The 17,056-nt window shown below is 32.6% G+C and overlaps 1 pseudogene; it reads left to right on the top strand.

The window, feature by feature from the left end:
* The first annotated feature begins 9,340 nt into the window (after positions 1–9,340).
* LOC125857168 (agamous-like MADS-box protein AGL62) lies at positions 9,341–16,594 on the top strand (annotated as a pseudogene).
* The last annotated feature ends 462 nt before the right edge of the window (positions 16,595–17,056 follow it).

Genomic DNA, 17,056 nt, shown 5'->3' with positions numbered 1-17,056 from the left:
TAAATTTTTATTTTTATTTTATTTTGGGGTGGGGGGAGAGGGGGGCTGATTTGAAGGTAGGGACAAAATAAATTAATTTGAGATCGATAGAAGGAACTGCAAGATAGACATAGTCGGCCAGATGGTTCAAAACTTTTTCAATCTCAAAGAGATTTCAATAACATCAACCAAGGATCAAGGGATGCAATAATCTCAAAAACTACTAGGGGATCAACTTAAAGTTTTGAATACTTTTATGTTATATACATGTGAATGTAAATGTGGTGCTAAGGAGCTCAATCATAAAATGAATGAAAATATGAGATTGATGCAAATGAGATCAATTTGTTTGGTGTTTTCTGTAAGATTAAATATTTTAATACATATCAGTATTTTGAACACGATAATCTTACATAGAGATCGTTAGAAGCACATACCTGATGAGGAAGACATTATCGGAGAGAAGGCGGAAGCGTTAGTCGTAAATTGGTTTCTACCTCTTTACCTTAGCCTTACGTTACCACAACCGTCAACGATGAAATTATTGTAGAGAGAATATGTGGTAACCCTAATGGGAGGATGGAAGACCAATTTATAGAGGTTAAGACTTAATCAGGTACGTCCATCAACTAACCAATATACATACGAGATTTATTAATCATTAAATATTATTTACGCTATTACTTGAGCAACAAGTAAACTTGGGCCACTAGTAAACTTGGTTCATAACTAAGAAATAATTCTTACATTCTCCCACTTGGCCCAATGACCATATAACATTAATATTTCATAAAGATTAGTTGTTCATACAATAAATCTCTTCTATAATGTTCATCATACATACCACAATATAACAAACTACTAATGCGAGTTATGGCGGTTGTACATAAATTTTAAGCTACATACTTCCTTCCATATACTACTAAATTGAAAATTATAAAACATATAACATTATGGTCTCATTTGCACAACTAATGTATACACCATTATGAGAAACAAGAAATTCATTAATATATATCAGAAAGACATAATTGAGCTCAGAGTGTAAAAATATCATAAATGTATCAATCATAAGTACAACCAAGACCTATTCTTTGAACATGTTCTTTAAATGTCTTTGGTTTTAAGCCCTTTATTAACGGATTTGCAATCATGAGATCAGTTCTAATATTCTCAAGTAACACTCTTTGTTTATGAACTTCTTCCTTGACAATAAACTACTTTAATTCCGTATGTTTGACACCTTTGGAGTACTTATCGTTCTTGGAGAAGAATACTGTTGCAGTATTATCACAATAAATTTTCAGCGGCTTGGTAATGGTATCGACAACCCCAAGTCCTGAAATGAAGTTTCGCAACCATAATGCATGAATTGTGGCTTCATAACATGCCGCAAATTCTACTTCCATTGTGGATGTAGCAATGGCAGATTGCTTAGCACTCTTCCACGATATTGCTCCTTCAGCTAATCGGAACAAGTAACCAAATGTGGACTTTCTAGTGTCAACACATCCAACAAAATCTTAATCCGAGTATCCAATAAATATGTAGGCTAATTGGCCAAATCATATAATAATATTTTCATTTTTAATAAGTTTTTGTCATATGATTTATCCCGATATTATTTACAATTGTAAGCTTTCGTATGACACTTTGATTCTTTCAAACCAAACAATATCTACTCTAGTTGGTGACTATTTTATTTCCAAGTGGCTTTATCGAGGTTTTATAATATAAATTGTTGGTCGTTAGATCCATATAGACTTGATAGAACTAGAGATGCTATACTTTTATTTTATTATGGGCATGAATTGATTGATATATTTTTACGCCAAAATCGATTATCGTGGTGGTTGTTCTCACTTTGTTTCACCCCCTATTATAGATAATTAGAATTTTATATAACATGGGTCTAAATGATTTTTTTATTTAAAAAAAGAGATAAAGTATCAAAAACACACCTAAACCATATACTTTTTTGAGTTTCATACCTAAATAATTAGGAGTGTGAGTTTCATGCATAAACTATCACTTATCAGTTTGAGAAACACACCTCAGTGGTGTGTGTAATACACTCTCTTTTATTTGCAAAAACATTGACACATGACATTCCACATGGATAAATTATCTTACCTTGACAAAAATTAAATAATAAACTATTAGTATTGATTAAAAATTAAAGATTAAAGTATTAATATCCCAAAAAAATTATATTTTTTGCCCCACTCCACCACCTCCCTCCCCCCACGGACATCCCCCGTCCTTTTATCTTTTTAAATTTCTTTTATAAAATGTTTTTTAAAAAATCATACTTCACCCCTTCCCTTCCCCTCCCCCACCCCCTCCCCCCACCCCAAAACCACCCACTCATTCCAAAAAAAAAAAAATTATTTTATTTACATTAAAAAAATAAAATAATATCTTATTTGAGGGAAAGAGAGATGAAGTAAAAAAAAATTAAATACTTTTATAAAAGATATTTAAACAAAAAACACTAAAAAATGGCGGGGGGAGGGGGGTACGGTGAGAGGAAGTGATGGCGGGGGTAAGAAAAATATTTTACATTTTATTTTATAAAAAAATATTATTATTTTGGGTTACTAATTCTTTAATCTTTAATTTTCACTAAGCTAATAATTTATTTGATTTTTGTCAAGGTGAAATGTTTTGTCCATGTGGAGTGTGATGTGACAAATTTTTTAAAATAAAAGATAGAGTGTGGTACACACACCATGAAGAGAATGTAATAAAAGAGAGGGGTGTGTTTCTCAAACTAATAAGTAATAGTTTAGGTATAAAACTCACATTCTAAAAAAAATAAGATAGTTTAGGTGAGTTTTTGATACTTATCTAAAAAAAAAAGGAAAGAAAAAAAGTTAAGAACAAGTCAAGATGAATTTCAACTCACTAATTATTAATCTAATTTGTGTCACTTTTGCTCAATAAAAACAACTTAAGAAGACATTGCCTATTTCTCTAGCGTAAGAAAAGAAATTTGTGGGATGAATATGATGTGCTAGTCGTTAGTTATGGTCTTATGGATGTTAAACTTCCCTTTCTTAACTATAAAGGTACTTTTAAATGAAACTATTAAGTAATGACATTTTTATTTAATTTTACACAATTAAGAATATTTTTTACCCTTTACCAAATCATAAATAATTTCAACAAATATATTTGGATGCTTGCACTGGATCAATTGCTATCTAATTAGTCACACGAATGAATTAAGTTGTAAAATTAATCCCTTGAAAGCTTATTTTTATTATATTATTGTTGTCACTATAATATCCTCAACAAAGCCATGACACACACTACAAGAAAAGTGTTGATTACCTGGGGATTTTCATAGGAATAATACAGTAAAATCCCCAAGTAATTTGATCACCTTCACCTGAGAATTTTTTGGCCAATTAAAATTTGATGGAAAAACCTTCGTAGGTAATTAGTACTCGAATTTAAAAAATACGCAGGTAATTTAGTTGCGAAATTAGTGGCGTTGGAAAGAAAATTCAGATACCTTTAATTTGATAGGTTATGGGTCATGTAACTCTTCATATTCTAAGAGATATGGTCATTTTGAAGCTTACCCAAAGAAAATCATACATCAAAACTTAATCGGTAAGTAAACTTTCAACTCAACTTTGTGCTAGGAGTTTCTAGTGACCTTAATTGATATCCAAAATCATTCCCACACTAAATAATTTACCTTTACACATATGGATAATTTAAGAACCACCCGATATGACCCTACAAGTAAATGAAGAATAGTTCGGGTCTTAACTTAGAAATTTTTGGGGTGTTACACATACATCCTCGATTTTATTGTTTGTGTTGAGGTAGAGTTGAATTTTATTTAGTTGCTTATATCAAATCCGACCCAATTATATTTGACCCACCCTGCTCCACTCATTTGTGAATACTACTAGTATGCTTACTTATCTTTTTGAACCCCTTCGACATAAATCATGGCTTCGTCTTGAAGTATGCAATATTTGAAATATTGTAATCGTATAAGATTTTTATCCATGTTGAGATGATTTCCCCAGAAGATGTCTTCTTAACTCCAACATTGATCCATTTGGGAAATTCTTTCAATAAGTCGACTTCAACTTTTACCTTGACACAACTAGGTATAGATTTTTTTATTGTAGCCATGTCAACATGTAACAGTTTTCCCACTGCTTTGACCATCGTAACAAGGATTCTTTAATGAAAAAAATTAGGTGATAAGGATGGAAAAGAGATCTATGCAAAGGCAGTAGAAGTTTCCGCCTCTAGGTTGAACTAGGGTTGCCACTTTAATTTAGAGTGCATTTGATAGAATACCTGTCTTTAGACTTCAAAAATATGTTGGTTTAGACATGACATGTATGTAATCTTACATAGTGGTAAGGCAAAATAGGATGTGTCTATCAATCAAGAATCCTACCTTACACTCAGCCTTGAATCTCACACCGTAAAGGACTAATTTTACGAATCTCTTCTAGTTCTAACGAGCAATAAGTAAATTTTCCAATTATGGCAAACTGTAAATCTTCTTTAATGATCACAGTCTCAAAAAATACATTTTCTCGAATTCATTTTAATATTATTTCTATGTATAAATAATTCATGGATTAGTTATACACCCTACATGGTATAGAATGTCTAATTATTACCTTATATTTTGTGATATTAAGAATACATAGAATTTAATACCATGGTATTAATCTGTGTAAAGATATACCACTCAATCCTTTTAACGATTTTGTTTATTTTCTGTGTTTTATGTTTTATATTTGTTCTAGTAAATTTATTTAAATAAATTAGCTTACAAATTTTATTATTTAGAGAGAGTTGTTATTTGTTAAATAAATCCAATACAAATCAATATAATATTTGAAATGTGAGTTGTTTAACATTTACTAATTGAAAAGACAAATATATCACTACATGACGTTTGTGATCTTTATTGAATGTCGTATTGTTGATATATATATATACTGTATTTTGCGCAATTTATAAAATAGCATACATATTAAAAAAAAAATTCATAAGTACCCTTGAACTGTGACCAAGATCTCAACGACACACATTTACTCATGTTTATAACATTTTTTTAGGTATTAAAATATAGTTAAGGTATAAAATAATGTGTTTATCATGAACAATTTATTTCAGTGTTGTTTTCTTGCTAAGAGTGCAAAGGTATGTTTTTAACATGTGAAATTATGAATGTTGTCATTTTAGTCATATCTGCTTTTTCTTCTTCAAATAATTCTTTGGTATAATTAAAACCAAGTGACCCTTTAGTCAATTTAATTATCAACGATCTTATTAATTCCAAATATTTCTCTCCATTCAAATATATAGCTTATAAAAAATATTATTGTATTAATAAAATCAAGGATAAAGATAAGCGATAAAAGATTTTTAAAAATAAATTAAAATGATATTTGAATTCAAACTTAAATAAAATTTGTAAGAGTTTTACTTTCTTTGCCCTTCTTACATATACTTCTACAATGATTTATAATGTTAAGATTACTTCTCTTTTTTTTTTAAGTTATTGATCACTAGTTTTATTAGTGAATTTTATCAATTTTAATTTCATGTTGTACAAATTTTATCCATTATAAAATGTACATAGATATAATTAACTGATAGCCTTATTAATATCTTACGCACCATAAGAATATTAGATAAAGTGACAAGCTATTAAAAACTTACATATTAATGTAACGATACTAATTTATGAATAATACAATAACTATTAAGTTAGGAAAAAATTAGGAAACAAATTATAATATAAAAAAAGTTGAAGGACTTTTAGATGAGAAAATATTTTTCAATTACAAGGAGAAAAGACTTAAAAGCTATATATCATATAACTAAAATATCAATGAATAATGAAACATTAAAATATAGAATTTAAGTAACAAATTTAAGCTTAGTATTCTATATATTGAAATAAAAAAACATTCAACTGCTTATGACGTGTAACATAGAAAATTCATTCAAATTAGATTAGCGAAAAGTAATAAAAATACAGTAAAAAAAAGGGGGGGAAGAGGGGTGGGGAGAATATTTTGAATAATTTTGAGAATACAATAAAATAGTTAAATAATATACATATTATTGTCCATAAAACTTTAAATTAGAAAGATGTCAACACTAAAAAAAAATTAAAAAATCACGAGTAAACACAATAAATATGTATGTTTTATATTAATTAGAAAATTATTTAATGATTATATTAAGCTAAATGATAAACTAATAAAAATCAATACTAACAATTTAATGATTTTAAATTGTGAACAATATATATAATAGTAATAATAAAGTATGATACATTAAATTTATTCGTTGTGTCTATTCACATAGAATTAGTTATGGGGTGAGGGTGGGTGGGAGGGGGAGGAATTACATTTCATTAATGAGGAACAATATGATAGTTGAACTTTTGTATGATTTAATATACTCAAACAAGATATCACAATAAAAAAAAATTAAAATAATATTTTAATATTATATCCGCATTATGCAGGTACGTATACTAGTAACATATATATAGAACAATGATGGAGACAAAACCATAATTAAATTTTAAAAAAATACATTCTGTCGTACTCATTTTAATATTATGTCAAAAACATAATTCCTCGATTTTATTGTTTGTGTTGAGGTAGAGTTGAATTTTATTTAGTTGCTTATGTCGAATCCGGCCTGTTTATATTTGACCTACCCCAATCTACTTATTTGTAAATACTATTAGTGTGCTTACGTATCTTTTTGAACACCCTCGACAAAAATCATGGCTCCGGATTGAAGTTCGCAATATTTGCAATACTTTGGCATGTAATCGTATAAGAATTTTATCCATGTTGAGATAATTTCCCCAGAATATATTTTCTTAACTCTAACATTGATCCGTTTAAGAAATTATTTCAATACGTTGACCTCAACCTTTACCATGACAAAACTAGGTCTAGATTTGCTTATTGTAGCTATGACAACATGTAACGGTTTTCCCACTGCTTTGGCCATCGTAAACAAGGATTCTTTAACGAAAAAGTTAGGTGATAGGGATAAAAAAGAGATCCATGCTAAGGCAATAGTAGTTTCCTCCTCTGGGTTGTACTTGGGTTCCCACTCTAATTTAGAGGTCACATCTTATATTATATCAGTATGTAGCCTTCAAAAAATATGTCGATTTGACATGACATGTACGTAATCTTTCATATTGGTAAGCCGAATTAGTATGTGTCTATCACTCAAGAATCCTTCCTTACATACAGGCTTGAATCTCAAACCGTAAATGATCATTTTATGAATCTTTTCTAGGTTTGACCAGCCATAAGAAAATTTTTTAGTTATGGCGTACTGTAAATCTTTTTTAATGATCATGATCTGAACCTCTTCTTCCTCCCATAATACAGTTGGGTCTCCATGGATGGAAGTAATATCTTTGATAGGGATAGGCATTGTGATTTTGTCTTCTACTTTATTAAAATTCGTTGCATAGTTCAATGGTGGTTTTGGTGGTGGTTCATCAGCATGGAGTGTAGGCCATCTATCACTGGCGTTGATGATGTCGCCTACCAGCGAAGTTAATCTGATGAAAATTTAGGGTTTTGGTAAGAATTCCTTTAGTAGCTCATCACTAATGGAATACCAGATTATGGAAACACATAGGTTGGGCAGAGACAAGCAGAAGAAAGTTTAATTAGGACAAAGTTTATATAGGTTGTAGAAACATAAAGAAACTGAAAAATACTAATGAGTTATTTGGAAGGGAATGTTAGGATAAATAGTCCATGTATTTGTATAGTATTATTTAGTACTATGTTTGGTAGGAATTTAAGGCCAATATATAATTAATTCATGAATTAGTTATACACTCAACTTGGTATATGATGTATAACTACTACCTTACATTTGGTGATATTAGGAATACATAGAATTTAATATATATATATATATATATATATAAGTTCTAAATAAATAATTAGTGTTTTTGTCTTGCTGAGAGTGAAGAGGGATATTTTTAACTTGTGAAATTATGAATGCTGTCATTTTAGTCATACTTACTTTTTCTTGGATCAACTTTTTGAGTGTATATAATGTATATTTAAAGTATAGCTCATGTATAGGTGAACTATATTGTATAGTTAATGTCTAAGTTCTATAACTTACAACGAGCTATATTGTATAGTCAATGTTTACTTTCTATGATTTTTGACTATTTTTTATGTAAATAAAACTTTGTTCTATTTGTTGTAAACTAATTACTTTATTGTATATATCTAAAACTATTCCTATATTTGTTGTAAACTAATTCCCTTCTATCATAAGCCTTAAATAAATGTGAAAATGTCTACTAGAAATCTACAAATTTTCCATCAGGACATTATATGCAATATGAGATTTCTGTCGGAACAATGCGGTATATTAAAATCAAAAGTGATTAAGCGAAAACCTACAATTCAAGCACTAAACCGCGGTATAAATAATAATAATATTTATAAATCCAAACACCCGCATATGCTTGATGTGATACATTGTAGGTCTCTAAATGATGATTGACTAGGAAAATTCAATGGTAAATGCAAAATTCGTATTACTATTAAAACATTAAGGGGTCATTTGGTGTGATGGATAAAGACAAATAATCCTGGGATAATTTTTTAGTACCCATCAATTCTTTGTTTGGTTACAAAGTGTGGGATAACTTATCCCAGGATTAATAATTATGATTGGGATAAGTTATCCCTAGTTGTGGGTGGTGTACTAATCCCAGAATAAGTTATCCCGGGATAAAAATATAAAATAACAAAATTACCCCCTTAAACCCTCTTTTATAAACAAACAATTTATTCTTAGAGGGTATTTATGTAAACACACAACTTACTCTTAGAAATTATGTCATGCATATTTGACAAACCAAACAACCAATAAGAAATAATCTTAACATAATTAATACTATCATAACTTATCCCATCATATTTAATCCCAACATAACTTGTCTTCAAACCAAACGACCCCTAAGGGTTTTATTAATCATTTAATATATATATTTTTTAAATTGTTCTCAAATAAAATGGCAGTCAAGTGCAATCCAATAATATACTTCTAATTAGGAAAAATATTTATCGTCTAATTATGATAATAAGATTTATATCTACCGAAACAAAGAATGAAAGGCAAGTGAATCTAATGTTTTTCATTGTCAATACTTTTCTTCAATGCAAAAAAGGAAAGAACATAAATTTCTAGGCTCCCCAAGTTATTTTAAAACACAATTTCCTATATAAAGTTGTTGGTGTTAAGACCAAAAATCACAATTTTACTTTCACAATTTCTTAACGATAGTTTAGACATGACAAGAAAATTCAGCAAGGGTCGTCAAAAGGTTGACATGGTGAAAATTAAGAAGGCGAGTAACTTAGGAGTTACGGTTTCTAAGCGTCATGCTGGTCTGTTCAAAAAGGCTAGTGAACTTTGTACACTATGTGGTGCTTAAATTGTCATTGTGATATTTTCCTCTGACGGCAAAAATGTGTTCTCCTTTGGTCACCCTAGCGTGGACACGTTGGTGAAGAGGTTCCTTGGGACGAACCTCCCTCCACCAAATAACAATGTCCACAATCAACAAATCGTGGCTCGTAGTGAAGCTTATTGGGTATATAGCAAGAGTTAATGGGAAATGGAGGGAAGATGAGAAGAGAAGAACTTGAAAAGTTCTCTTATGCTTTAGTAAAAAGGCTTTTCTCCCTCATTGGTGGTGGAAAGAAAAATAGAAGTGTTTAAATAGATAAACACTTCTATTAGTTGTTCAAAGGGTTGGAAAGAGGGACCCCCCTCGCGCCGTCATCGTCCTTGCTCGCTCGACTTCGGCTTCGGAAATCGATTGAGAGATTATTTTTTGGACAAAGTTTGTTTTAATTATTTAATTAATTATTTAAATTAAATTAAATGGCCAAAAATTTTCAATTATTTAGTTAAATAATCGAAACGTTCCGACCTGACTCGGATCCGCGTGACCCATTTTATTTAAAACAGTTTCCCGTTTTAATTGGAATTTTCCGCTGTTGGAGATGACTGTTCTGAAAGGTTGCAACTTTCCAGAACAACCATGACCATTTGAAAGGTTGCAAACTTTTCGGAATGGTTGTGTGGTTTCTGAAAGGTTGCAACCTTTCGGAACCAGTGCTTCTTGGCTATAAATACCACTGATTCTTCGAACTTTTTACTTACAAAAAATCTGATTTCTTCTTCTGCTTCTGCACAAATATTTTTCGTGTACTTTACTGTCGTTTAGTGGCTCGCTGACACCAGAGTTTTGGGTATCAATACACTGGTGATTGAGATCATTCTATCCTGGGATGACATATTCCAAATCAAACCTTGGATACTAGAGGGGAATAATTTCCTTAAGGGGACATTATGCATTCAGTGGGCTTAATCTTCTTCCTATTATTTTTTTCAGATTCTAGTACGTGTTTACAGATTTTATTTTTGTGAATTAATTTATGTTCTTCACTGGTTCATTTGCAACTTTGGTATACTTCGTGTTTTTGCAAAGTTTCTGGTAATCAGTACTACTGTTTTAAACACAGATTGGCCAACAATCTTAAGGAAATTACTATTATTATTTTTTAATCTGTGTTTCTGGTGGAGACAAAAACCTTCGTGGTTTTATACTCCTATTAAGTTTGCAATTTAACTTATTGCTTACTGAATCATTTGTATCGATTTCTGTTTATTATAGATTTTGAAATGACAAATGATAATGTCACTGTGGTTGTTGTTGCACCAACCCGAACTGTTGTACCACCAGCAGAGAAACCGGGACAATTCTCTGGTGTGAATTTCAACGGATTGCAGTAACGAGTATTTTTCTGGCTTACCACTCTTGGTCTGCAGAAATTTACTAGTGAAGAAACTCTGGTGCCTGTTGCTGAAATGCCAGACAGAGAAAAATTCATGATTATTGAAGCATGGAAACAGGTAGACTTCCTATGTAAGGGCTACATTCTGAGTGCTTTAGAGGATGACTTATATAATGTCTATAATGCAATGACAACTTCGAAAGAATTGTGGGATGCACTTGAGAAGAAATATAAGACAGAAGATGCATGCTTGAAAAAGTTTGTGGTCGCAAAGTTTTTAGACTATAAAATGTCAGATAGCAAAATTGTTGGATCACAAGTGTAGGAATTTCAACTTATTTTCCATGATCTGATTGCTGAGGATATGGTAGTAAATGAAGCTTTTCAAGTGGCTGCAATGATCGAGAAGTTACCTCCTTCGTGGAACGACTTCAAGAATTATCTAAAGCACAAACGTAAGGAAATGAAGCTTGAAGATCTTGTGATTCGGCTCAAGATTTAGGAAGATAACAAAATCATCGAAAAGAAGTCTCGTAAGAGTTTGACAGTAATTGGAGTTATTATTGTTGAAGAAGCTCCTACCAAAGGCAAAAAGAGAAAGAAGTCCAACGGACAAAAGTCAGAACAGGCAAAGAAGAAATTCAAGGGCAACTGTTACAACTATGGTAAGGCTGGTCATAAGTCTTCTGACTGTCGTGCTCCAAGAAAGGACAAAGACAAAGGCAAAAGTCAAGCAAACATCGTGGAAGAGATGGAAGATGCAAATGACCTCTATGCAATGATCTCGGAGTGCAACTTAGTTGGAAATCTCAAGGAATGGTTTCTCGACTCGGGTGGCACTCGACATATTTGCTCTACGAAAGAAGCCTTTGCAATGTACACTCCTGCTGAGTTCGATGAAGATTTGTTCATGGGAAACAAAACATCAGAAAGGATTGCAAGAACTGGGAAAGTAATGTTGAAAATGGCATCCGACAAGGTGCTGACTTTGAACAACGTTCTGCACGTTCCTACTATTAGGAAGAATTTAGTTTCTGCTGGACTGCTCGTTAAGAACGGGTTTAAGTGTGTCCTAGTTAGTGACAAAGTTGTAATAAGTAAGAATGAGATGTTCTTAGGAAAGGGCTACCTCACTGAGGGCCTCTTCAAACTGAATGTAATGGTTGTTGACAGTATTACTAAGAATTATGCTTATGTTTACTTATTGGAGTCAAATGATTTATGGCATGCCCGCTTGGGACATGTAAATTACAAAGCCTTGCGGAAATTGATTACTTTAGAAGTATTGCTTGATTTCAAATGTGATAAATCGAAATGTGAAATTTGTGTGGAAAGTAAGTTTGTTAAACATCATTATAAGTCTATTGACAGGAATTCAAAACTTTTAGACTTAATTCACATAGATATATGCGATATGAAGTCAATACCATCTGGTGGTGGGAAAAAGTATTTTATAAATTTTATTGACGATTGCACTCGATTTTGTTATGTATATTTGCTTAATAGTAAGGATGAAGCAATTGATGCATTTAAGCAATACAAAAATGAAGTGGAAAATCAATTTAATCTAAAGATAAAATTGATTCGGAGTGATAGGGGTGGAGAATACGAATCTTCTTTTGCAGAGATATGTTTGGAATATGGTATTATTCATCAAACTACTTCACCCTATACACCATAATCAAATGGTTTGGCGGAATGGAAGAATAGAACATTAAAGGAAATGATGAATGCCTTAATAATCAGTTCTGGTTCACCGCGAAACCTGTGGGGGGAAGCCATCCTTATGGCTAACAAGATACTCAATAGGGTACCTCGTAGCAAAACACAATCGATTCCATGTGAGTTATGGAAAGGAAGGAAACCCAACTTGAAATATTTCAAAGTGTGGGAGTGTCTAGCCAAGGTAGGGGTTCCTTTACCCAAGAGGGTGAAAATTGGACCCAAAACAGTGGATTGTGTATTTATTGGATATGTTGTGAACAGTAAAGCCTGTCAGTTTTTGGTTCAGAAATCTGATTATCCTTAAATTCATGTGAATATGGTAATTGAGTCAGATAATGCTGAGTTCTTTGAACACATTTATCCTTATAAAATCGAATGTGAGTCGACAAGTGAAAGACCTAAACAACCACGGGAAGAATCAACGGAAAATACACTACCTAATGAGGATCCTAGGTGTAGTAATCGCCAGCGAAAATCCACTTCTTTCGGACCAGATTTTGTGACATTCTTGCTTGAAAATGAGCCTCAAACATTTAAAGCAACTATGTCTTTGTATGAGTCAATTTATTGGAAAGAAGCAGTCAATAGTGAGATCGAATCAATTTTAAGTAACCATATTAGGAATTGGCTGATCCTCCTCCAGGAAATAAACCTTTAGGATCAAAGTGGTTCTTTAAAAGGAAAATGAAAGCCGATGGAACAATTGACAAGTATAAGGCTAGACTTGTAGTCAAAGGATACAGACAAAAGGAAGGTTTGGACTACTTTGATACACACTCTCCGCCGCTTGGCCAACTAGAAAAAAGACATCTTCCCTACTCATCAACTTTAACAAGGATAACATCAATTAGGATGTTAATAGCAATACCGGCAGTGCATGATCTTAAAATCCACCAAATGGATGTAAAGACAATCTTCTTAAATGGAGAGTTGGAGGAAGAAATTTACATGGAACAACCTGAAGGGTTTGTGGTTCCTGGTAAAGAAGAGAAAGTGTGTAGACTTGAGAAGTCGCTCTATGGGCTCAAGCAAGCACCCAAACAATGGCATGCTAAATTTGACCAAATAATGTTGGCAAATGTATTCAAGATTAACGAATGTGATAAGTGTGTTTACATTAAAAACGTTCTGAATCATGAAGTCATTGTTTGTCTGTATGTTGATGACATGTTAATAATGAGTAAAGATATTGACTATATAAATGCTACTAAGCACATGCTGTCCAACAAGTTCGATATGAAGGACTTAGGAGTTGCTGACTTGATCTAAGGGATCAGGATTCTCAAAACTTCTCAGGGACTAGCATTATATCAATCTCATTATATTGAAAGAGTATTGGATAAGTTCAAGTACTTGAATTTCAATGTTGTCAAAACTCCAATTGATTTAAGCTTTACATTTCAAAAGAATGAAGGTGAAAGTGACTCTCAATTGGAATATGCCAGAGTGTTGGAAAGTTTGATGTATATTATGAATTGTACGTGACCAGATATAACATGTGCTATTAGCAAGCTGAGTCGGTTCACTAGTAATCCTAATCAAACTCACTGGATAGCAATGAAATGTGTGTTGGGGTATTTGAAACATACACAAAACTATGCTTTGCATATAATAATCATGCCGTGATTGAAAGATATAGTGATGCAAATTGGATCACCAGGTCAAATGAAGTAAAATCCACAAGTGGTGATGTGTTTACACTTGGTGGAGGAGTAATCTCTTGGAAATCATCCAAACAGACATGTATCACTCGCTCTACAATGGAATCTGAGTTTATTGCTTTAGATAAGGCCGGTGAAGAAGCTAAATGGCTCCGAAATTTCTTAGAAGATATTCCATTCTGGCCCAAACCTGTAGGTCCTATTTGCATACATTGTGACAGTCAAGCAACAATAGGTAGGGCAGGGAGCGTCATGTACAACGGGAAGTCTCGTCATTTATGACGGAGACATAACACCGTAAGATAACTGCACTCTAGTGGAATTATCACAATTGACTATGTGAAGTCAAGAGATAATCTGTCAGATCCACTAACGAAAGGCCTAATAAGAGAGGCGGTTAAAATATCATCTAAGGGAATAGGTTTACGGCTTAGGACAATTCATCATGGCGGTAACTCTATCTAGCAGATTGGATATCCCAAGAGCTAGATTCAAGGATAAAACAAAGTTGTGACTGACGGTTCGACATTGTCAATTAACTCAATTCATTCTCATGATGAAGACAATGTTCAGGAACAAGGTTAAACCATTAAGGCTTGTTAATGAGTTAATAAAGCTTAAAGTTTTTAATGATTTGCTAAGTTCGGCAGATTTGACCAAATAGTGTATCTACACGATGACACAGTTAGAAATCACATATGTGAGTGTGAAGTGTAAGCCGTTTCAAAGAGAATTTTTTGTCAAAAGCCTATTCTCTATACACTCATGAAACCAGGAGGTGTTCATGGATAAAATGAAAGCTCGACGGTTAATTGTGATACATATGGTTGTCTAAGTATACACCAAAGCTTGATGGTTCAAAGATATCGCATCTACTGATTGATCGAGTATATCTTACGTATGTTCACTACAGAAGTCCAAGGGAAAACCTACTTATCCAGATGCAATTGATCCTTGCTTGTAAAGTACACACTCGTCCGTGCATTCCTTATGTTATAACCATTTCCCATTCATGTGGGGGATTGTTGGGTATATAGCAAGAGTTAATGGGAAATGGAGGGAAGATGTAAAGAGAGGAACTTGAAAAGTTCTCTTATGCTTTAGTAAAAATGCATTTCCCCCTCATTGGTGATGGAAAGAAAAATAGAAGTGTTTAAATAGAGAAACACTTCTATTAGTTATTAAAAGGGTTGGAAAGAGGGACCCCCTTGCTCCGTCGTCGTCGTCGCTCGCTCGGCTCGATTTCAGGTTCGGCTTTAGAAAATGATCGATCAAGAGATTATTTTTTTGACAAAGTTTGTTTTAATTATTTAATTAATTAATTAAATTAAATTAAACAGCCAAAACGTTTCAATTATTTAGTTAATTAACCGACTGTTCCGACCCGACTCGGATCCGTGCAACCCGTTTAATTTAAAACACTTTCCCATTTTAATTTGAATTTCCCACCGTTGGAGATGATTGTTCTGAAAGGTTGCAACTTTCCAGAATAGCCATGACCGTTTGAAAGGTTGCAAACTTTCTGGAATTGCGTGTGGTTTCTGAAAGGTTGCAACCTTTCGGATCCAGTGCTTCTTCGCTATAAATACCACTGATTCTTTAGACTTTTTACTTATGAAAAAATCTGATTTCTTCTTCTTCTGCACAAATATTTTTTGTGTACTTTACTGTCGTTGAGTGGCTCGCTGACACTAGAGTTTTGGGTATCAATACACTGGTGATGGAGATCATTCTATCCTTGGAGGACATATTCCAAATCAAACCTCGGATACTAGAGGGGAATAATTTCCTTAAGGGGACACTGTGCATTCAGTGGGCTTGATCTTCTTCCTATTCTATTTTTTTTCAAATTTTGGTACGTGTTTACAGATTTTATTTTTGTGAATTAATTTATGTTCTTCACTGGTTCATTTGAACTTTGGTAACTTTGTGTTTCTGCAAAGTTTCTGGTAATCAGTATTACTGTTTTAAACACAGATTGGCCAACAAAGCTGGTATTTGTGAGCTCATACCAAGCTTATGAACCTTGAGGGGGTTCTCCAGATGGAGAAAAATCGTGGAGAATCCCTTTGAGAAAATAGGAAGAGAGTTGATGGTCTATGGTGGGAATCTCCTATCGAAGAATTTAACTTATTCCAACTTCAACACTTGAAGAAGGCATTGGAAAGTCTAAAGCAAAAGGTTAAAAAAGAGGCACAAATGGTGAATAGTAATGCATTTCCATTTCAGACATTGGGAAGTGCCTGGACTCCTCCAAATTGTGCTAGCTAAAGTTCTTCATATGGACCCAATGTTGGTGGACGTTTTGCTAACAGGGTTAGTGGTTCTACTTCTTCCATAGTTCCCAATTACTAGTGTGCGTGTTATGGAATTATCGAAAGTAAAATTAAAAACTTAAATATTATATTAAGTGTCTAGGTTCATTTGTCATTTCAGGTGTTCATCATGAAATGTTCATGAGCTATGATTCAGTCGAAGTCAGTACTAATTGTTGTGTCATTAGATAATGTTCATCAGTTATCATTTAGTCGAAGTTAGTAATTTTAATTATATATGTTATGTTATTAGTCCATTGTCATGTTGATTTTATCCTTTGAATTGCAATTGCATAACATATAATCTGTTCGTTATCAACATTTATCAAGATATTACAAACTTGTAGAAAAAAATGTGATATGCTTGTATTATCATATATCGCGCTAGAATTTTTTTCTCCAATACTCTCGAGAATCTCCTCCAGATTACCTAACCCATGCAGTATTAGTTACTCAAGTATCGGAAAATTTTCATTACCTACTTCCCTCCTTTCAGATCTGC

Source organism: Solanum stenotomum, chromosome 2 (assembly GCF_019186545.1).
Source record: "Solanum stenotomum isolate F172 chromosome 2, ASM1918654v1, whole genome shotgun sequence".
Classification (NCBI taxonomy): Eukaryota; Viridiplantae; Streptophyta; class Magnoliopsida; order Solanales; family Solanaceae; genus Solanum; species Solanum stenotomum.
This window is presented reverse-complemented; position numbering and strand designations above follow the sequence as displayed.